This window comes from Lycorma delicatula, chromosome 2, assembly GCF_047948215.1.
Source record: "Lycorma delicatula isolate Av1 chromosome 2, ASM4794821v1, whole genome shotgun sequence".
Classification (NCBI taxonomy): Eukaryota; Metazoa; Arthropoda; class Insecta; order Hemiptera; family Fulgoridae; genus Lycorma; species Lycorma delicatula.
In genome coordinates this window covers 16,460,144-16,485,523 of record NC_134456.1, presented here as the reverse complement: position 1 = coordinate 16,485,523, position 25,380 = coordinate 16,460,144, and the positions used below count along the sequence as shown (strand labels likewise).

The 25,380-nt window shown below is 32.2% G+C and overlaps 1 pseudogene; it reads left to right on the top strand.

The window, feature by feature from the left end:
* Window positions 1-3,332: 3,332 nt before the first annotated feature.
* Window positions 3,333-25,380, top strand: part of LOC142319844 (facilitated trehalose transporter Tret1-like) — an 84,808-nt pseudogene continuing 62,760 nt past the window's right edge.

Below are 25,380 nucleotides of genomic sequence, written 5' to 3'. Positions count from 1 at the left end.
TTGCTTCAGAGGATGAGATGAAATGGTAATTTTGTAGCGTGTGAAAATGCAATGCCTAACCGGGATTTGAACCCGAGACCTCCATATTGGACCACGATCTGGAGGCCGGTACCATTGGGATCTACTTAATTAAAAAATCTACAATAAACTATTGATAGTGATCTTTGAGTAGATTAAAAATACCCGATGACATTTTGAAAACTCCGCGGTAATTAATTTATTTAACCAGAAATCCCCAATTTTTATAACATTTTCGGATACTACGAGTAATTTTAACATATTTTTATTCTTTGATATTTTCTCCTAAACGGAACTGTTCATGAGCTACACCTCATTTCGAATAAAACCTATCAAAAATATATACTTAAAAATTGAACCTAAGTTCGCAGTATTGTAATATTTTCTTACTGTTGAGTGAAATTGTAATTTGGTTATGTTTTATTATTTTCTTTAACTTTCAAAAACTGTATATTTTTCTCGACTTTAATTATTTTACATCATTTTAGATCAGTGGTCCAAATTGTGTACTAATCTCGGTACCCAGTAAGTAAATTTAAAAAAAAATCTGATATGGACAACCACATTATTTCCTTGTAAGTCTATTAAATTACATACACACATTTTTATAAGTACATAAAATTTTATTTTGTTAATAAAAACCTCTGATCTTTTTTTTTTTGAATTCATCGTAAAATTTTTTATAGATTGATATATATTAATAATTATTAATAAATCAATATATTTGAATTTACAAAAAGTTACAAAAAAAATGAAATGATGTCTGATTCGAACCAATATGCTTCTAAGATATTTCATTAATAAAAATTTTATTTGGCGATATCTCTAAAATCAATGAAAATGAGTACCACTTATAACATATCGTTGAAAAGCTCTCAATGAGGGCTGATTATTGCAGTCCAAAATCCAATTTTTGGGTTTTTTTTGGACAGTTTTGGTCTAGTCGATTTGAACGAGGTGCACCACTAGATGTTACAACAATCCTAAATACAAAATTTCAACATTCTACGGCTAATCGTTTTTTAGTTATGCGAAATACATACGTACGTAACGTCACGCCGAAACTAGTCAAAATGTACGAGTATTCTGGGATGGCCGAAATGGATATTTTCGTTGAAATTTTTCGTACAAGGAATTAAATATTTTGACTTTTAAAATTGTTATAAATTTCATTTACAATAAAGATTTAAATTAAAAATAGAATTCTTCTTACTTCATTGTATATCCAGTATTAACAAAGTCCATTAAGAATCCCCTTAATAAAACAACTGAAAAGAGCAACAAAAGCAGTATAGATGCATGTCAAGAAATGTGGTGAATATGGTAGGGTTATTTCTGAACATTTATAATAAACTGGGTACATATAATGCACTTTGGTCTTATTATATACCGATTATAAATAAAATTGAAATTTTTCTAAGTTTTATTAAACTCTTATACCATTTTGTTCAGAATTAAATTCTCTATACGTTCTTTGTGTTTGTTACCATTTAACAAAGTTACTGTTTTTACTCCAGAAAAATTACTGTAGATGCGGTTCCGGGACTTATTTTATTCGATTACTTACTTACCAACAATTTTTATTATTATGTTCGAGAGCGCTCTCGGACATGCTAATAAAAATTGTTGGTAAGTGGAAATTATTATATAATTAATTTATATAAATACCAACGGGCCATGATATCTGTTACGTGTATGGTTAACCAGTTCTCTTGGTGAATATTCTTTCAGTCTGTCCATTATAATGTTCAGTAAAATTAAGGTGTACAGTACTGGAGATGTGAATGATGCTGTTTATTATTGTGTATTTTGTTTGTTTGTTTTTTTATCTTGTTTGTTTTGACTGCGCTTTTATAGTACAGGGTGTCCCATATAAAACGCAACCCAACTTATATTGTTAGATATTGAAATAATAAAAAGGCATGTGTAAATGTAAATGTAATTTTTATTATTACCATCCATTACCTTACATTTAGAGTAAATGTTGGAAGTGGCCGCCATCTTCTTGAATACAAGCTTCGGTTTTTTTTACAGCGTTTCTTGCAACTTTTTTTCAAAGTTTGTGGCTGGATATTTAATACAGCTTGTTCAATATTGACTTTCAATCGTTCAAGTGTTCGTGGTTTGTTGCTGTAGGCTTTTTCTTTGAGGTAACCCCGTAGAAAAAAATCCGCCGCAGTCAAATCTGGAGTTCTTGGTGGCCACAAACCTCGACCGGTAACACGATTACCAAAGAATTCCTCAACGAAATCAGAAGTTGAACCTGCGTAGTGCGATGTCGCACCGTCATGTTGTGGCCAGCAGCGTCTGTCTTCCTCTTCCAAGATTGCGATGAACTGAAATAAAATATCCCGATATCGTTCTGCATTAATGGTGTACTCGAAAAAAATAGGACCGATTATTTTCTTCCGCGATATCGCGCACCACACGCCCAACTTCTGCGGGTGTAATTGTTTTTCGTGATAAACGTGGGGATTTTCAGCGCTCCAAATTCTACTGTTTTGGCTGTTTACGTAGCCATCCAAATGAAACCGTGCTTCATCTGTGAAAAATAACGAATTCATAACATTAATTCCCTCGCGCAGAAATCGACGGAACCGTTGACAATATTGTAGCCGTTTTTCGTTGTCGGGCTCAAGAAGTCGATGAACCGTTTGAATGCGATAAGGTCGTAATTGTAATCGTTTGGTCGCCCAATGAACAGTTGATTTAGACAAATTAATTTCAGCAGACAAACGTCTGATCGACTTATTTGGCGAGGCGAGTAATCGGTCTTTGATTTCAGTGATTGTTTCTGTATTCAACACTGACGCAGATCTTTTGTGTTTCTTGTTATTAACAGAACCGGTCTCTCTAAATTTTGCAACTAACCTTAATACTGATGTTTTGTTAGGAGCTGGTTTATCTTATGGCGAAACAAATCTTGCACTGCAACCATTGATTTCGTACTGAAGTACGACTCGACAATGAAAACACGTTCATCTAGTGAAAACACCATCTTGTCTCTAGCAATACACTGAACGTTATGATTGCATTGTTGTTACTATCGGTAGTGTTCTACTGCGTCGCCGCGATGTTCAGATGTTGGACGAGTCCATTTTCGTAACGAGTAGGGGAGTAAGCTTGACTTTTGAAATATCATGGATGAGTGATTGATGGGTTGCGTTTTATATGGGACACCCTGTAGTTCGTTACCTATATTTCCTGAAAAAATAATTTTAGTATTTTATTATTGTTTCGATATAATTTTCAAATTGTTTCTGTGTTTTTTCAGATCACAACCAAACCGCCGGCGGGCCGGGGATAGGAAAAAATAACGGCCGTGGCGGTTGACTACGTGACAAAGAACGTGAACGTGATCGAGAACGTCTTCACCAACGTCCATTCAGTGCTCATATCGTCGCTCGACGTGAATCGAACTTCGATCGTGGTATCGATGCTGCCATTCGCCGGCCGTTATTGGCAGCTGTTGCTGAACGCGGCTCATGGGGATCCAGATGGGAATTTCTTCTTTCATGTGTCGGATTATCAGTCGGTATCGGAAATGTTTGGCGTTTTCCTTATCTTGCTTACCAAAATGGAGGAGGTTTGTATTACGCTTACATTTAACAGAGTAGTTACATGAAGTACGGTTAACGTATATATATTTTTACATTTTAATACCATATGGCAAGATTAGTTATATAAATTATCTGTCTTCTTTTTCAGGTTAAAAGTAGCTTAGAACATTTTTATTTCCATCTCCGAATGTTTTTTTAATATTAAATTTAAATTTTTGGGACTTGGGGGTACGTCGTAAAACTAGACACGTTTTCCATTACAGATTTAAAGCCCACAATTTGAAAAAATCATCCATAATTTTTGAAAAACTCATTTAAAGAAAGCTATCCCGGGTTGATGTCTTTCTATCATCGCTACCGATTCCAGAATTATAAAGTTAATTTGTTTGTAATTGATCTCAAACAGATAACTGGATTCATTTCTATAAATTTTGAGGGTATAAAATTTGAAAAAAATTTATAATGTATCAGTCTGTAAATAAACTGCCCAGCCGGGCGTCCTCCGAACCTCAGCCATGTCTCTCTGCCTCTCAGCCGAGGAATACGCAGGCCATGCGGAAAATATCGGCTACAGGAAACAAGTGGGTGTGAGGACAATTAGTAAGACGGCTCGGATCGTTTCCAGATGTCTTAGACCGACGCTTAAATGATTATCTTTCTTTTTGTTGGAATCGCCGCACTACAAATTTGAATCGGTGTAGCATCAGACGACGAGTAAAAAAGGCAGTATTCAGATCCTCGTCATCCTCTATTTGGTCTTGAAGAGCAAAAAATTGCCTGAAATCGAGAAAAAGCTTTTTCGTTCATCAGAACGTCTTGTGTTTCCTTAGGAATAAAAACTAGAAATGAGGAAAAATCGAACCTTTCATGACGTTACAGAAAAATCTCTGCCCGGTTTCACAACTACCTGGGGAACTTTATATTGCATATGAATACGCGTGACGAGATTCAAAACAAATTTGATTAAATGGAAGTACATTAAAGAAGGCAGAAGATGCCACTGTATACTGATCCACGACTACGAATATCTCCAAGCCCTCTGATGACTCTCTCCTGCAGCTAAGCTGTCCATAATGTCGTTGCTTAATATCATCAGTGAAGTAACGACAAGGATATTACTTAGCCTAGTCCTGGTAGAATCAAATCTAATGCACTGTTTACACGAAAACTAATTAATCTGTAAATGCTGGTTGCTGAACACACGTTTGAACCGCACTTGAAATATAATTCCATTCAGAATTTTTATGATTCTTCAAGAAAATCGTATTTTTCAAGTGATTCGTACATTTTTCAAAGAAAAAAAAATTGTTTTTCGAACGTTCTTATAATTATTTTATTAAAAATCTGATGTGGACATCACATGACTTCCATATACGACTAAATTACATTTACATTTTTTTTTCTGCACTTCATTTAAACTTATTTCATTTGAAAGTGAGATACGATCCTCCAATTCTATAATAAACTGGACAGTTACACAGAAAAATATGGCCCTATAAATTTTTTAACATTTTCTATTAGTTTACATATTAATTTTGTTTCACGTCGCCCAAATAGATATGAGGTGTAAGTGAGAACTTGTTGAACTGTAACCATACACACATTGATTCGAATTCGACTTCATATACATACATATTTTTTTAAACTTTTTTTTAAATTTAAATATATTGATTTATTAATAATTAACCTGTGATTGTACTTTTTTAATGAAAATGAAAATTACGAAAAATTTTATTTTACTAATAAGTTCTGATTTTTTTTTCATATTTTTTTTGTATTATTATTATTAATTTATTATTTATTTTTTATTGTTAAATTTTTTTTACAATGTGCCTTCCCCTTGTAAGATCCAAATATTTCATTAATTAAATATAATTAATGAAATATTTGGTTCTTACAAGAGGAAGGCACATCGGTTCGAATCAGACTTCATACATAAATATTTAATTTTTTTTTTAATTTAAAATATTGATTTATTAATAATTAACCTCTGGATTGTAAAAAAAGATTTACAATAAATAATAAATTCAATAATAACAATAAAAAAAAAACATGAAAAAATCAGAAGTTATTAGTGAAATAAAATTTTATGTACTTTTCATTTTAAAAAAATGTGTACGTGTAATTTAATTTAATAGGCGTACAAGGAAGCTATGTGGTGTCCACATCAGATTTTTTTTTATGAAAAGCATACTCCAGCTGTGCTGGATGATTTATGTTTTGTTTCTTTTTCTGATTCACCTTGGCCTTCATTAAAAAATTTATTTTTTCTACGCATGGAAAGATATGGAACAACTGTACATAGCAATGAATGGTGGTGAAGAATAACCAGAGTGAAGACGGACACGTACTCAGCTAGTAATAATAATAATTATAATAACAATAATAATAGCCGTTATCATAAAAATATTGCGCAATTTGCAATTAGAATTTTTCAGATGATCTTTATGTGAAATGTTTTTTTGTGTATTGAATTGTACGAGTTCTTTTTGTAATTCTTTTTATCGTTTAATCATAAAAAAATATTAATAACTCTGTAAATTATATGATTTAAAACTCTTTATTTAACTTTACTCAAAAGCTTTTTTTTGTGTTTTTACGTCTATCTCATGATGTATTATAGGGAAGATTTTTAGGACAAAAATAAAAGTATACTGGATTTCTAGCAATTTAAAAAAAAAATAAAAGTAGCTATCATTTCGCGACCTGTGTGGCGGTTTGTTAGGGTCTCTGCCTTTCATTCAAAGTAGGTATTTGATTCGAATCACAATCGGGCTTGATATTTTTCACACGCTAAAAAAATGTATCTCTCGTCAGTACGTGCGATCGTTTTGTTAACTTGTAGTAAAATAATCGATACATGAAGTTACTTCATGAAAATCCATCGTAATAAAAAGAAATTAAACGAAATATGCTATTTGATTTTCACAATAGTTTATTTTGTGAAAATTAAATAACATTTTATTTTGATTAAATTGTAGTTTCTTAAAAAGAAATAATTACTTCGTGTAATTAACTTTTAACTTTGGGGGAGGGGGCTAAAATGAATTTTTTTACTTTTTTAGTTATGAGGAGTACGAAGATACATTCGCTTAAAATTGTGGTTTCCTTATATATTTATTAATTTTTAGACCTATGTATAAAATTTTGTAGCTCGAAAATTTCCAGAACTACTAGATCAGTTTCATTAAAAATTACATATGCTATAGTATGCCGGCCTCGTGGCGCGAGTGGTAGCGTCTCGGTCTTTCATCCGGAGGTCCCGGGTTCGAATCCCGGTTAGGCATGGCATTTTCATAAGCGCTACAAATCATTCATCTCATCCTTTGAAGCAATACCTAACGGCGGTCTCGGACATTAAACGAAAAAAAGATATATGCTATAGTAGTAGTGTACCTGAAGTTGTGTATGTGAAAATTTGATAAAGATTGGTCGGGTCATTCTTGAGTTACGCTCAAGTTAAGCTAGAAAAAAGTTTTAGCGGAGCAAGTTAGAAGCTTGTTTCGTTATGATGCTGCAAGTTGGAATGTGGAAACAAAATAAAATAACGAAATCGTCTTTTTATTAAGTGGCCAACTTCTTTTTAGCAGAAATTGTATTTATAAGGATGAACACAAGATTAAGATGACATATTTAATTTTTTAAACGTTTAGTTGCAGTTCTAACTGTACAGATTTTGATTTTTAAATTCAAGAGGTTTTCCAAAAAATACTGAGACGTTTAAAAAATATTTTTTCGACAAGATCTTTAGTAGAATTTTAAAAAGCGTACCTTAAAGTAGGAAATTTTTATTTTTGAAAACTTTATATCGCATTCGTTCTCATCGTACTGGAAAGTAATCAAACCAGATTAAGCACGATAGTTTTCCCATCTTAATTTTTAATAAATCAGTGAATAGTTTGTCAGCGTTTTTATGAGTAAATATGTATCTCCGTTTCCTAGTATCTTTTTCGATTATTATTATTTATAATCATCACAATTTCCATTGTGTTAATTAATATTTGAATGATGAACCGATAGACGTTATTTATTTATCTTTATCACGTGAATTCTTTACAAAAAAAGAAAAAACCTAGAGCTTAACAAAAGTCTTTTCGTAACGCAATTCATTGCTAGTAGATATCAAAATTATAAGAAATATATATATATAAATTATATTTGGTATTTAATTTTTTTTTTTTTAATTATTACGACATAACGAATACAAGAAAAAGGACTTTTCCATACAAAATGCAATTCGAAGTAAAGAAAACTACGTTCATAATCTACGTTGAATTTATATGCCAAAAAAAGCAAAATATAGTCCGCATTGCATTAAAACCATTAAATACATTATTTAAAAAGGAATAAGCAAATAATTCGAATAATAAAAGAAGCCATGAATAAATGAATGTTAAAAGAGATGATGTTTATCCAAGTTGCAGTATGAAGTGCTTCCACACGAATACGACATTAAAATTTATTTTTCATATGTTTACAATCCAATTATTAAGGTAATAAATTCTAAAAAAATTTAATAATTATTATTTGTTATGTAACCAAAAACCGGTGATAACTGATTCTTAACCGTGAATTATTATTTTAAAAAATTTAATTTTTTTTTTCTCAGCTATAGCGGAATATGCTTCTATAGCTAAAACAGGGTAAGTATAATATATATTGGTAAAAAAATCTTAAAGTTGATTTTTTGTTTTGTTTTGTGCTTTAAGATGACATTAAAAAAAAAAAAAAAAAAGAAAAGATATATATGTAAATTTAGTAATTGAAATTGGACACTTCCCGTTATCCGATCGAGGTGAAATTTTGCACACAGCTTTGGTTCTGATTTAACACTATCGTTTTAAATCCAATCTAACGCACATTGTTTAATATCTTTCTAAACCAAATATGGCGGACATTGTGTAAACATATTTCTTCTTTGTTTACATACGGATAACATTTCGGTAACTAAGGGTTCGTTGTGGCAGCGAAACGATTTTGTTAACGATAACAAAATGGATATGTTACTATAACCTTCTTTTTTCCTGTTTAGCCTCCGGTAATTACCTTTCAGATAATAGGATGAATAAGGATCATATGTATGAGTGTAAATGAAGTGTAGTCTTGTACAGTCTCAGTTCGACCGTTCCTGAGATGTGTGGTTAATTGAAACCCAACCACCAAAGTATTCAAATTCGTGTAAAAATAACTGACTTTACTAGGACTTGAACGCTGGAACTCTCGACTTCCAAATCAGCTGATTTGGGAAGACGCGTTCACCACTAGATCAACCCGATGGGTTTTGTTTCTATAACCTATCGTTACTGTAAGTTATCTGATTTTTTTACGACGCTTATAAATTTGTGCTCCATAAAATATTACTGAAAAATTCGAATATGTGTTCTGTCAGAATTAATAACGGTAAAAATGTGAACATAAATTAAAACGGTTAGACAAAGTAAAGAAGAACCTTCGGGGGTAAGAATATATTAAATTTTTGCAAAAATTTAAAAAAAGGGTCGGTGGTGGTGTTATTGCCAAAATAAAACTTCAAATCTCTACAGGTGTACTTTAACAAAATGGTTTTTTTAATCAAGATCATAAGTTAACAAAAGAGTTTATGTAATACGTATATTCACCCCCTCACGAAAAATGGCCATATATTTTTTTTCTTTTTTTAGCTTTATCTTGCTTCAGAAAAGGAATTAATGGGAGTTATTTTTGCATCTGTACTTTCTACATCAATAGGCCTTCAAACCAGTATAAACGGTTTTAGCCATAGCAGAAGCGGATGAAGACCTTCTATATAACCCTTCCTCTAAAACTTACAATAAAAATTAACACAAATCAGCAATTGCGACTCCTCCGGAAAAGGGGACGCATTGCTCCCTCCATAAAGTTAGTGCCCCGTTGTGGCGTATTCCTGCTAGCCTATGAAGCGTTAGCACCGAAAGGACTTCAGTGGACGGTCTGAAGGGGAATTACGTCGGGAGGACAGGCTTCTAAGCCTAGCCTTCCGCGGTCGGCCCATAAAATGGGTTCGATAACGCTGGTTCAACAACGGATTGGAATGCAACTAAATCCGTCTTAAAATCACTGAATAATAAACAAAACTTAAAAAATTAGACCCGCCAGTTAAAATAACCCTTTATAAAAAAAACAAGCCCGATTAGAATCATCCAGCAGCAAGGGACTCTGTCCAGGTTCTGCGATAAGTAGGGAGAAATAAACTCCCGCCAACTTTGCATTCCATTCCATAAACGGTTTTGATTATCCCACTCAATGGGGTCTGTGGTAACAAATTTTTTTTTTTATTTTAAATTTAAATCCATCTGGCAAGTTGCAAATGTAAAAATCTTAATTTTTTTATAGCCCTTACTCTTTAGTATTTCTTGAAAAAAAAAATCAGCCAAAGATTTTCACCCCTTCCTAAAAAATGTCATCTTTTTTTAATTAGAATTACGGTTGTATCTTTGTATTTTGTAAACAATTTAAAAATTTCTTTCTTTAAATTTATTATCACCACTTAGGAATTATTTTATTAAAATTAATTTTACCCGAATGCCTCCCCTTGAGTATTGGAGCACCCAAAATGAAGAAAAAAATTGTAAAAAATATAAGTGTGTTTTTACATTAGTTTTCGAGAAATCCGGGGTAAAAGAAAAAATATTGGGTCGAACACAAACTTTTATGTTTGGCATAAAATAACTATGTTAAATGGATAATAAATACATACATAAAAAATTTAAATAAAATTTATAGAGAATTTGATTCTGAGTAAAGTGGTATGAGTAGAGTACGGAAACTAAATATAAACGTTAAGAATTTGGAAGTTTATTAAAAACAAATTGTAACAGATTTTAATGATGTATTAAACGAAATAAAATTCTCAATATTACAAAACAAAATTAAAAAAACAACAAAATAAACAATTTATTAAATGTCTTAAAACTAATTAAAAAGATGTTTATTCTGTTCTTTTATTCATAGTCGTACCAACAGAGTTATTAGCGACTTACAGAAAATTGTTTATAAATAACTAATATTTAAAGTCTACACTTAAAAAACGTTGAATATTAAACAAACTAATAATTGAACAAAAGAAAATTATAAGCAATATTATTTCACATTGGCCGTTATGCCTATTAAAATTTGTTAAATTAAGTTCATCATTTTATTACCGTATAAATTTAGCATCGTCTTGTGGTTGTCCTCTCGTATTGTGATTTAATTGGTGACGATTATCTGTGAATTTTCACAGTCTAGGGGAAAATTGTTTATAATCGGTCCATTACATTACATATGTATGTAAGATCGAGAAAAGCCAAGCAGATGGGCATGGGTGAATCCATAGTGTGCCCAATCCTCAGTCGATAAAATTAATTTTGTCTAAATTTGTTTGAAATAATTTATTTCATGAGTAGCCCACCGGGCTGGTCTAGTGGTTAACTCGTCGACGCAATTCAGTTCTTTAACAATTTCGAAAGTCGATTTCGAAGTCGAAAATTTGGAGATTCAAATCCTAATAAAATTTAATTGTTTTTAGTCGGATGTGAATAGTAGATAATACATACCGGTGTGCTTTGGTGGTTGGGGTTCAATTAACCACACGTCTCAGGAATGGTTGACCTGAGTCTGTATAAAGCTACACCTCAGTTTAATTATCATATATATCACCCTTATTTCATTGGACTTTGGAGAGGTAGCTTATTGTTTACTAGTTGAATAGACTATAACGAACACATTAGGAAAAAAACAAGTTTTTAGTTGATCATAATGAAGTAGTAAGTGAGTACTAACAATTGATTCCAACAATTAAATTTTTTGTGTTGAATTTGAACAGCATTAAATCTTTTTTCCCATAAAAAAGGTTGGAGCGTGGGTTTGTTTGTTTGATGCACGTGCTCACATTTTTATTTTAGCTGCTATTGCGTAGAGCGGATCATGGGTACGCCGGGCAGCTGCGCGCAGTGCACGAACGATTCATTCGATTATATTATACGATTTTTTCCTGTTTAGCCTCCGGGAATCACCGTGAGGTATTGTAACGTCTTCTACAATACCAGACTTCTAAATCAGCTGATTTGCGAAGACGCATTCAGCACTAGACCAACCCGGTAGGTTGTATTATACGATTTATATTTCTTTTACGAACGATTTATATAAAATTATATTTTTGTTTTAGGGTAAAAAAAGGAAAATATTAGGGTTAGAATGTTAAAAAATAACAACTAAAAATACACCTAAAAATATTCAGGATTTTGAAGCTTTTCGTTGTAAACGTTTTTGTTGCTATTAGTACGCTAAATTCATGAACGTTATTTAATTAAAGTTGGCAAAAACATTTAACAAAATCATGTGTAATGAATCAAAAACCCTGTAACATTTTCGTGGCATGGCATTTATTTAAATACTAGAAAAAAGGCAGGCCCGTCCTGTTTCTAGTATTTAAATGAATGAATACTGCGTGTATGTTATTATTTAACAACGCCTTTAAATTTTCAAATGAAGAATTCGCAGGCATCATTTTCGTTGAAGTGTTTCGCAATGGAGACCCAGGAACAGCAAAACGAAGAATTATCATCAAAGATTAATTAACACTGTATATAAATCACCCGTCAGGAACGGGTAGATAGGTTACTTCACGGATAAAAAAGGAACTACTCCAGCATTTACCTGGATGAATCAAGGGAAACTATGGTAAAACCTTGGTCAGTGCAATATCATAAATTCCACAATTAGTAATAGAAAATGTGATTGCAACCCATAAATATATGAAGACGCTAAATGTAAAAAATAACCACAAACAATTCACAACTTTGAAGGCCGTAATGAAAATTATTAAGCGCATTTTATGAACGTATACTTTCGTTAAATCGGATATTAATGTAGCTTACTATTGTAAAATAGTAAGATTTCCGCCGCGGATTGGTATCGTCTTGGCCTTTCATCTGGAGATCACAGGTTCGAATCCCGGTCAAGCATTTTTCATACGCTTCAAAATTCCGTTTTCATATACCACACACCATCTTCAAGATTATGTGCCAACATCATAAACAATTACATTTCATTATTGAAAAACTATTGTAATTTAATCTTAGGGGTGTAATATTATATAATATCGTTACTCAATTACGTAATTCCCTTCCTTCTGTCGTGGTTATGACTCGCCGAAAAATTTCTTATTCTACAAATTATCTTATTTGTAGATTTAATTTTGATGAAGTAGAAGTGATTACATTTAAGAAAAATATTTATGAAAATAACAATAAAACTTAACGCTAATTTAATTTGTAAATCTTTTTAAACTATTTTGAAATTTTCAACTATGTATTCGACTCTCTTTATGTTAAAAAAAAAAATTAATTTAATTTAATTAATCAAGTCTGAGTTTGTTTCAAAAGTTATAAAAAAATGAATACATTATCGATTTGCTCTCGCGTAATTTTCAATCGGAGTTCACAAAGATGAAAGGTTAATGTACGGTTTGCTTTTTATTTGTCCTCCAATAACTTCGTAATGGCATATGATTTTTATGTAAAATTCATTTATAACAATCTTTGCCAATTCTAAAGTTGTTTGAAATTTAAAAGAAATAATATTTCTTGAAAAGGTTACTAAAAAAGTATAATTTGATTAAATCAGGTTTATTTATCGATATTAAGCGAGAAAAAAATGTTTAAAAACTAATCATTAAAATATAATTTACAATAGTATGTAAAAATCATATATAGAAAGGTAATTCCCGTATAAAAATGATTAAGTCGTAATAAATTGTTTCACAGGAAAAGAGATAGGTTAATTTGTTAATATCTTTCCTAAATTTAGTAGAACGTAAAGTACCAGAGAATGCAGTATAATTACTTTCTTTGCGAGTAATGATGTTGTCTACATAGCCGCACTATGTAATGAAATAAGTGAAGGTGTCACTTGTTTTCGTAGCTTATCACTCTGATATGGTTATATCACAGAAGGATGCGGATGAGAGGACACTAGGTTTTTAGGGATAGTGATAGGGAAGAGCGGACAGCCCCAGTGGTGAGGGTCGGCATGCTGAGGTGTGCCGGCTTCAAGGATCCACTGGGGACTCCATGGGAAATTAGGTTAGGGGAATAATTGTAAAATTAAATGAGATAAAAGAGAAAAGACCCGACACCACGTCAAGACAAATCATGGTATGGCGTGGTGTCAGAAAAGAGGGCAAAAATAAAATAAGTACTCAAAAGATCTGACCGACGAGCCGACCTGCCATGCCGGACATACAGCCGGTAGGCGGGAAGGCCCGTTAGAGTATAGCAGACACTCCCCTGGGAGGCGTAATACCAGCCAGTCGGACCGGCCCAGGGAAGATAATACTTCAACCGTAATACATTTATAAAAACTGAAAACTTTTCCAAATTTTTAAGTCAGTTAAATTATTTCAGTTTTAATTTATACATTAATTAACTTAATATTCCTTTGTATTTTTTTGGGAGCCTTTACACTACATTTTGTATTGCAACTCCTACCTTTTTAATTTAGAAATAATTTTTAACTGTAGAAATCATTATTATAAATCTTTATATATAAAAATGTTAAGTTCGTTTGTGTACGGTTCAAAAACTCAAAATTTTTTGCACCGATTGAGCTCAAATTTTAGCACGATTTATAACCCGCATCAAAGATTGTTTTTATCTATTTTTTGCATCAGTCACATACCCGTGACCGCGAGCAAACAGATTTTACGGTCAGCTGTGTACCAGTGATCGCGCTATCTGCCGGAAGCGAGGGCAACACCCGCCATATTAGCTAACGACAACCGCAGTAAATTATAATAATGATTTCTACAGTTAAAAATTATTTCTAAATTAAAAAGGTAGGAGTTGCAATACAAAATGTAATGTAAAGACTTTTTCATTTTGAAAAGTTTATCAATTGATCGTTTCTTCGATGGAGAACAATATCTCTAGGTTGGAACTGATCTCCGACTATGACAATTGCTACTTCGTCTATAGTCGGAGCATTATATCTCCGGACATGTTCTCCAGCGGGCGTTTTGTCTGCGTGAATGACAATCTTGTGGGTATCTGATGGCATCATATCGATTGCCGTTTTGAACAAACGCATCAAATTGTTCCTTTCGTGAAGGAGCTTCTGTAGCTGCGAAATAATGGATCTTCTTAGCGACGTATGTGCATCCTCAAGCCTGGCTGCTCGTTTTTCTGCCGGTTCCACGTTACGTATCTGGATGGTGCTCAGTCTGTTCCTCTCTCGTACGGATGCCCGTTCTTCCTCAGTCATATTCGAAAGCCGTCTTCTTGATCCTTCTGTGTGGCGAGTGCGACGGCCCAAATTCGATTTTCTGCGAGGCATAATTTTGGTTTTCACTGGAATAGAAGGAAGGGATAAGATTATAAACTCTTGTGGCTCTCACAGCTCTAGGTTGAAAACCATGACAGAAAGGACAAAAAGTTTAATAACGAAAAATTTTCATTTTGAAAAGGCCAAAAAAATGTATTTAAACTTTTTTCACCTATCTCGCGTTCTGCAGCAACAGATTTGGTTCGTTCTCAACGGAATGAACGCGACACGGTGGGGATAGCTGAAACACGAACCCAAAGAACAGCTGATCTGAGAACGGCTGATTGTATATGCAATACAAACGTCTTGCGTTCCGGTACAATCCAGCTGTTGATTATAGTTCAAGTCGGCATGTTGTCATTGGCCAGATGAGTCATGTCTTTACCTACTGCTAGGCTCTAAAGTTTAATAATGAAACGAAAGGGATGTTTGCGCCGGCAGAAAAATCAAATTGCCTCAACTTGATGCACCACCAGAGCCATTGAAAACTCTACTTGCCGGATCTACCTCTGAATCGACGTATTTCCTATCGAACATCAGGAAATATAACTCTTGCTTCAAAATGACGTCATTTGGTGCGAAAATCTGGACGACTCAATTCATGCCAACTTTTAAAATCAAAGGGCAAATATATCACAAAGCCGGCTCCCTGCTCCCGTTCCCAGATAGTGACCGTTAATTCCTTCAAATGTACTTCATCGGTGATGATAGAGATGAAGTCGATGCGCGTTGTGGAATAGATACGTCGCTAAGAAGATCCATTATTTCGCAGCTACAGAAGTTCCTTCACGAAAGGAACAATTTGATGCGTTTGTTCAAAACGGCAATCGATATGATGCCATCAGATACCCACAAGATTGTCATTCACGCAGACAAAACGCCCGCTGGAGATATAATGCTCCGACTATAGACGAAGTAGCAATTGTCATAGTCGGAGATCAGTTCCAACCTAGAGATATTGTTCTCCATCGAAGAAACGATCAATTGATAAACTTTTCAAAATGAAAAAGCCTTTACATTACATTTTGTATTGCAACTCCTATCTTTTTAATTTAGAAGTAATTTTTAACTGTAGAAATCGTTATTATAAATTACTGCGGTTGTCGTTAGCTAGTATGGCGGGTGTTGCCCTCGCTTCCGGCAGATAGCGCGATCACTGGTATACAGCTGACCGTTTGGTTTAACATTTTTATATATAAAGATTTGGATGTATCTGCTACATAATTGCATATATATTTTAAGGTGCATTATTTTCATTTATTATATTTTCATAATTTGTTTTTTTTTTAAAGTTTACAGAACTTTAAATAAGAAATATACAGAATTAAATAAATAGAAGTAAATAAGATATTCAGAAAAACAAAACATTAATATACTTCAAATTTTGATCATAAAAACCTTTTCTTTTTTTTGTGATTTTTCTTCAATAAGGTATTTAACGTAATTAATTTTTTTGATGAGTGTAATTTTCGTGTAAATATCTAAAAACAAATTTCTAAATTTTTTTGAAATTCGAATGATTGCAAATTTTCCCAATTTCCGACTATATTAAATGATATATTCGCTAGGCTTGTAAATACTTTTCAGGTAAATATTTAAAAACAATTTTCGTTTTTTTTTCTCGATTTTTTTAGGTGTATGACGGTGAACGGCGCGGCGAATCATCTAACACAACCGTTGCCACTGTTACTGTATGAGCGACGTGATTGTCAGCACCTATCTCCGGTTACTTGACTAAAAATTATAAAAGAAAAATTAAAAAGAAAATAAGAAAAAGTACGGTCGCCTCTTATTAGTATTTGTCGGGTAACGCTACGGCAAAATACATATTTACCCGTACGAAGGATGGGTAACCGAATGTAACTAATATTTTTCAGATGGAGGCCAATTATTTTGAAACCCACATTCTTAAGATTACTTAAAAGTTTCGGGTCTAGTACTGACCAAACTGTTGCTCTGAAGAAATTACAGTACAATGATTTTTTTTACAAAAAGAACGGCTTTAATTTTTATTTATTATTATTATTCTCACAAGCAGGAGTTTAATGGACAAAGGAGGGTCAATAGGGTAGAACCTCCTTGTTCTACCCTACGTTTCCTTGTTCTACGGAAAGGGCGAGCGAAGCGAGCCCTCCTAACCTTTTAATATCATCCCCTGGGCGCGACGGGAAATGCAAGTAACCACATAGCGTAGGCGAAGCCACGACGGTGATGCTGGTGTATATATATATATATATATATATATATACACACATATACATATATACATATAGTATACACTATATGTAAACACTATATGTATACACTATAGTGTACACTATATATGTATTGCAAATTTTCCCAATTTCCGACTATATTAAATGATATATTCGCTAGGCTTGTAAATACTTTTCAGGTAAATATTTAAAAACAATTTTCGTTTTTTTTTCTCGATTTTTTTAGGTGTATGACGGTGAACGGCGCGGCGAATCATCTAACACAACCGTTGCCGGTTGTGTTAGATATATATATACATATGTATATATGTATACATATATACATATAGTATACACTATATATATATATATATATAGTGTATACTTGTATGTTGTTGACGTTAAGAGTGATGTTAGATTTTACTAAAACGTACTAAGGAAGAAAGGTGATTGGAATTTTCATCAGATGAAGATATATTGTCACGGTAATTTTTAAAGCGGGTTGGTGTATTGAATACTTCAGTTAAATTAAAAAATAAGATTTTCCGAACTTCAATATTTTTATATAATATGGCTGGGTCGGTCGGTGGCATATTTTTACCGCTCACTTTGTTTACTTGGCTGGGTAAATTAAATTAGAGACATAATTCCATTTGCCTATGAACTCCTCAACAGCGTACGTTTTTCATTTTTGATTTTAATATTGTTTTGGAAGATATTGTTTTTCTTCCTTTACGTAATTCTTACTTGCTTTTCAATCTTAATATTTATTTTAAGTTTGTCCCTTGGTTTTATATTATACGCTTCAAGAAAGAAGTTATCATCCCAAAAGTTGTTTACTTTATTTTTTTTATGTCCTATTTACCAAATTGGCCGATTTTCCGTGATTCTTTTTCCTATAAGTTTGTTTACCTACTTTTCCTGATGTAAAATTATTTTATAAAAAAAAATTAGACGGTTATACAGACGCGTTGAAGGTAGTTATTTATTTTTGTCATAGCTTTTTTCTTAGTTGCCTTCAATACTCATTTATGCGAACTACTTTTGGTTTGTAATGTGAATAGGTTTTAGTAATAATAAATAAAATTAAGCCATTTAGTCAAGTTCGACCCTTGGCGATTCCAATTTCTTGGAATTCTCTTGGCAGGTTTTACGGGTGGTTTGTTTGCCATTGCCTTTCCAATGTGGTTAATTGATTCCAACCCACCGACCAAAGAACACCGTACCCACAGTCTAATATTCAAATCCATATACTCGTAAAAGCAGCTGTCTGTACAAGAATCGAACCTTAAAACTCTCGACTTAGAAAATCAGCTGTTTAATCGCTAGACTAACCCGGCGGGTTAAAAATCGCGAAAAAAATTTCGGTTTTCAGATTTCAACGGAAATATCCAACTTGACCATCCCTGAACCATTTTGACTAGTTTCGGCGTGAGGTCTGTGCGTAAGTATCTCGCGTAACTCAAAAACTATTAGCCGTAGGATGTTAAAATTTTAGATTTAGAACTGTTGTAAGACCTAGTTGTGCACCTCCCCATTTGATTACAATCGACTGAACCAAAAGTGTCAAAAAAGCCCAACATGCACTAAAAAATAAGGATTTTGGACTTTTTCTTAACTGCAGTAATAAGCCCTCATCGAGAGCTTTTCAACGATGTATCTTCTTTTTTTTTTTGTCTTCAGTCATTTGACTGGTTTGATGCAGCTCTCCAAGATTCCCTATCTAGTGCTAGTCGTTTCATTTCAGTATACCCTCTACATCCTACATCCCTAACAATTTGTTTTACATATTCCAAACGTGGCCTGCCTACACAATTTTTTGCTTCTACCTGTCCTTCCAATATTAAAGCGACTATTCCAGGATGCCTTAGTATGTGGCCTATAAGTCTGTCTCTTATTTTAACTATATTTTTCCAAATGCTTCTTTCTTCATCTATTTGCCGCAATACCTTCATTTGTCACTTAATCCACCCATCTGATTTTTAACATTCTCCTATAGCACCGCATTTCAAAAGCTTCTAATCTTTTCTTCTCAGATACTCCGATCGTCCAAGTTTCACTTCCATATAAAGCGACACTCCAAACATACAAATTTTTTCCTGACATTTAAATTAATTTTTGATATAAACAAATTATATTTCTTACTGAAGGCTCGTTTAGCTTGTGCTATTCGGCATTTTATATCGCTCCAGCTTCGTCCATCTTTAGTAATTCTACTTCCCAAATAACAAAATTCTTCTACCTCCATAATCTTTTCTCCTCCTATTTTCACATTCAGTGGTCCATCTTTGTTATTTCTACTACATTTCATTACTTTTGTTATGTTCTTGTTTATTTTCACGAGATAGTTCTTGCGTAGGACTTCATCTATGCCGTTCATTGTTTCTTCTAAATCATTTTTACTTTCGGCTAGAATTACTATATCATCAGCAAATCGTAGCATCTTTATCTTTTCACCTTGTACTGTTACTCCGAATCTAAATTGTTCTTTAACATCATTAACTGCTAGTTCCATGTAAAGATTAAAAAGTAACGGAGATAGGGAACATCCATGTCAGACTCCTTTCTTATTACGGCTTCTTTCTTATGTTCTTCAATTGTTACTGTTGCTGTTTGGTTCCGGTACATGTTAGCAATTGTTCTTCTACCTCTGTATTTGAACCCTAATTTTTTTTAAATGCTGAACATTTTATTCCAGTCTACGTTATCGAATGCCTTTTCTAGGTCTATCAACTCCAAGTATGTCGGTTTGTTTTTCTTTAATCTTCCTTCTACTATTAATCTGAGGCCTAAAATTGCTTCCCTTGTCCCTATACTTTTCCTGAAACCAAATTGGTCTTCTCCTAACACTTCTTCCACTCTCCACTCAATTCTTCTGTATATAATTCTAGTTAAGATTTTTGATGCGTGACTAGTTAAACTAATTGTTCTGTATTCTTCACATTTATCTGCCCCTGCTTTCTTTGGTATCATTACTATAACACTATTTTTGAAGAAATATTACACACCAGTTTGTATAATCTATCAATCGCTTCCTCACCTGCACTGCGCAATAATTCTACAGGTATTCCGTCTATTCCAGGAGCCTTTCTGCCATTTAAATCTTTTAATGTTCTCTTAAATTCAGATCTCAGTATTGTTTCTCCCATTTCATCCTCCTCAACTTCCTTGTTGAGAAAGTTGAGGAAGGATACATGATAGCGTAGTATCATGTATCATGTATTATGATACATGATACTACATGTATCATAAGTTGTATTTATTTTCATCGGCTCCAGTTATGACCAAATAAAATTTTAATTTTTGAAATATTTGTATCTTATAAGGGGAATGCGCATTTGTTCGAATCAAACTTCATCTTTTTTTTTTTTATTGAAATATATTGATTTTTAATAATAATTATTAACCTCCGATTGTAAAAAAAAAAATGACAATAAAAAATAATAATAATATGAAAAATATCAGAAGTTATAAATAAAATGAAATTTTATGTACTTTTAATTTTTTTTTTTAAATGTGTATATAATTTAATAGGCATACAAGTAAGTCATGTAGTGTCCACATCAGATTTGGTGATTATTTGATATTAACTGGAAACTATAATTTAGAATCGTATTATTTTTATTTATGCATTTGTTTCCAGTCTACTTGATAATAAATATCGCTATAAAATTTAGTAACCTTTTCCCGTTTCATTTTTGTTTCCATTTTGTTCATGGTTACTTCATAATTTGAAAAAAATAGTATTAGATAGATGTAAGACATACATTTATTTAAAGAGCAGTAAAGGAACGTTTACTCTATCCTAATATTTCAGGTATTTGATGTTAATAACTAATATTTTAGCAATTGTAAACTGTCCACTTCATTAAAGAATTGGTGGATCGCATCTCACTTTTAAATGAAATATGTTTAAATGAAGTGCAGCAAAAAATGTGTATATATGTAATTTAGTAGATGTACAAAGAAGTCATGTGGTGTCCACATCAGCTTTTTTATTGTGGTTTACAAGTTTTCTTCACTATAAAGCCAACGTATAATGACCGGTGGCTATCTTGTCATTCGCTTTCCTAATACTGTATAATTCATGTGAAAAAATATCCCCCATCTGCGTGAAAAATAATTATTATAAGATTAAATTTAATTTAAATTATTAGTTGTAATTTAAATTATTCATAAATTTTATTTTATTTCAATTGTTATTTTAATTATGGCTTAATATATGTTGCTAATTACAAGTAAGTTTTGTTTTTTGCTAGTAATATTACTATAATAGTCACGATTTTGGTTTTATATTATAACGAAATTTTGGCATAATTGGTATATTTAGCGTAATTTATTTCGATCTTAAACAAAGATTGCTTTAAAAAGTAAATTCTTTACTGTAACAGTTTTACAAGAAAAAAACATTTTTAGGTTATCGAAATTTAACAGCAATTATGGTATTAAGGTACTCCAGTTCAATTTTCTTTAGTGCTCCCACTCAAAAAAACCCAATGTTTTGGATTCTTTTCGAACAACGATGGGCGAACGCATATTTTATTTTTTACTTCCGAAATATTAAGACACTTCCTGTTTCGTAACATAGTTTTTGGACTTCGTGCAAGTTAGTACATTTGTCTCGTCGTCGTGTAAGATTTCTTATTTCAGTAGTAAAGAATTGATCTATTGCGTCTAAGCCGTTCTTGTACCGTATTTTTGGCCCGCCCATTGTTGCTGAACTGAATTCCACGTAAATCTCTTTGAGAAGACTAAACAATTAAAAAAGTCGGTGGGAGATCGGGACTGTATGATGATGTGACTGGCCCTCCCGAATAGCTTCTTGTGTCTTTTGAAGGATATCGGGGGGTAGCTGTTATCGTACAGAAGAATCCTTTTGAGAAAGGACTAGGACGTTTCCTTCTTATTTTCGGATTTCTCTCATTTTCCAACATTTCACAGTCGTAGTACCCACTGTTGATTGTACGATTTTCTTCCAAATAATCCCGATAAATTGAGCCTTTATATTACAAAAACACCGTTATTATGGGTAGGTTTTGAATTGTTTTGTGGCTTGCGAATTCGGGTGTTTCCATTTCATTCACTGACGGATTTCATCAAAAGTTTTAAAGGCATTATCTTCCGTAAAAATTGTATTTCCGCACAAATTTGAATTCGGGTTTTTTGATTTTAATCGACGGTCTCGGGTTCATCCAAAACGGAACGCGTTGTTTTTCAGCTTATCGTAAATAATGGAACGGAAATGGTGATACTTGCATTATAAATTTCAAATTACTACGCGTCTGTTCTCGCGAATAAAAAAAGCGTTACTCGAAATTTCCACCGATTACAAAAAAATCGTTGACTCTTGTTCGGCCTGATAAATCTGCTTATAAAAATTTGCATGGTTAATACACCGTACTGTTTTAGCATTTTCCGATGGCCGGTTTTACACCTTTAGAAAAGGAATAGCTTACAGCTGACAGTTCTTCCACAATATACGTTTCAAAAATGGAGCCGACGATGTTTTAAAATAAACAAAAGAGATTATAATTTTTGTTTATTTTTATTTTTATGTTTACCGATTTGTACGCTGTAATCTGTTCAACTAGTAAACGATAAGCGATCTCCCATGGTCCAATGAGATGAGGATGTATGTATGTCGTAAATGAAGTATAATCTTACACAGATTCAATCCAACCATTTCTGAAACGTGTGGTTAATTGAATCCCAACCATCAAAGTACACCGGTATCTGCTGTCTGATATTCAGATTTGTATAAAAGCAACTAACTTTTACTAGGATTTTAACCTAGGAACCTTCAACTTGCAACGACTAGTTAACCATTAGACCAGACCTGTGGGCTAAAGAGTTTAACGTTTTTTTTTCTCGAACAGCTGATATTTTCTACGTCAGATGTACCAATTAGAACGTCAAATAGTTTTAGTTTGTTTTATTAAATATTTCCACCGTTTCAATTTGTCTCTTTAGTTATTGAACGATCCTCGTAATTTTATAAAACCGGGTTCAATGTTGGGAAACAGTTTTTCGCTTACCCACTTCAAATAATTTGTTCCCTTGTTTGATCATAATTTTCTCCTTGTTATTTTTTTTTTTATTCTTCCAATAACAGTATACTTCAACTTCTGGTATTCATTTCATTAAGGTTTTGCTGTTTTATTTATTTTCATTTTTTTCAGGATAGAGCTGAGAATTAACCTTCTCAAGCGGAAGGTTGATGCTTCTAGATCATGGACTAGTTAAAAAAAAAAAAACAAAAAACATAATCGGTTCCTTAATTTTAATGAAAATTGTTTGCGGTAATATTTTAGTGAAAGATATCAAGAGGTCATAAATGAAAAATAACATTAGAAAAAGTTTTCAATAAACGAACATTTTTTTGAAATTTTTACTGCAAATAACTGGTGGCCAAAGGAACACTTGATAATTCAGTAGATTTTGAATTAAAATCAAGTTGAAAGTAGATTTTATCTTTTTATTATTCCGTGTTGTAATTGAGCTCTTTTTTCGCCGTCAACTGTTCCTATTGTGACTACCTGAGATTTCGCCACAGATCAGTCTTTCTTTTAGTCCTTAAAATAACAAAAAATTTGATGTAGATATTACATGACTTCCTTGTACGCCTATTAAATTACATGTACACATTTTTTTTTTTTTTAAATGAAAAGTACATAAAATTTTACTTAACTAATTAACGTCTGATTTTTTTTAATCATTATTATTGAATTATTATTTATCATGCAACAATAAAGGCCATTTTACCTTTTTAAAATATATAGCTATTTTATAATTTATTAATCATCAAATGCAGACACAGATAAGATTTTGTTATTAACAGAAATTAAAATTTAAAAAAAAAAAAAAAAAAACAGAATTTAAAGAAAATATTGACACCCGAAATAATTAATACGTAGCAATTATTAGAGCACATTTAAATAGAAATTAAATACAAAAAATTTAGTATACAAAAAATCAGAAACCTCTCTTTTAGTATCGGTACTTACTTGAAAGCAAATTATTTTTATTATGTATAAAGTAATCTATATAAATTTTATTTAATTTAATTTAAAATATATTTGATTAAGCTATAAATAATCATTTTTTAAAGCCTTACAAAGTGTGCAATGATAAACGTTTACTTCATTAAATTACGATAATTACTGCTAAGTTAACCTAATCTTGTAATTAACATACATGAAAATCACATTATTCAATTGCGTACTACTTATCTTAATATAAAATATTATTATTAAAAGAACTTACCCGGTTTACATGTTGAATTCTTTTCTGAATGTTCGTTTAAATTCATTTAAAATATTCCTAAATATACTGAGTTCGCCAAATACAAATAATCAAGTAAACAAAATTTGATACGGCTTTAATAACGACGCTACAGATCGTAAAGAAATAAATATTATTTGGTGTATTTGACTACTTTAATCGTTAATAACAGTAATATTAATTTAACAAATTATCAGAAAGAAAAGATTGGTTTATTTTCTCTACATTGCTTTATATAATGGAACAGGTAATAATATCATAAAAAAATATAATTTCTCATCAACGTATCACATTTTGACACACGCAGTTCTTTTTTGTTGACGAATTATGGCGCGAACCAGATGGAAGGAGAGTCGGAACAGTCCAGAAATTTTGCTATCTTGTCCCATTCACGTGCACAATCATCACTTCGTACAACGTTACCACAGGAAGTAAATTTTGTTCAGAGCCATCTTTTTATTTTACTAATGTTAGTTTTTTTATTTATTATTACTTCCTTATATTAATAATACAGATTACTGCATTCATTAGTTTTAATTTTCGAGTTAATAGTTTTTAATTCCTTGTACGAATTAAAGAAAGTAGATTATGATCGCGAAAAATTTCGGTTTTCAGATTTCAATGGAAATATCCGTTTTGACCATCCCTGAATCCATTTTTACTAGTTTTGGCGTGACGTTTGTACGTATGTATCTCGCATAACTCAAAAACGATTAGCCTTAGATTGTTGAAATTTTGGATTTAGGACTGTTGTAATATTTAGTTGTTCACCTCCCCTTTTGATTGCAATCGACTGAACAAAACGGGCCCAAAATCCAATAAATAATAAGCCCTCACTGAGAGCTTTTCAACGATATATCATAAGTATATATATATATATATTTCACTTATTTTATATTATGGACACGATAACTGCTGTAATTTTGCGCCAGTCACTTTCAAATTGATACATAAATTATAACTACCCAAAATCTCGATCGAGTTCGTTAATGGGAAAAATCAGACTA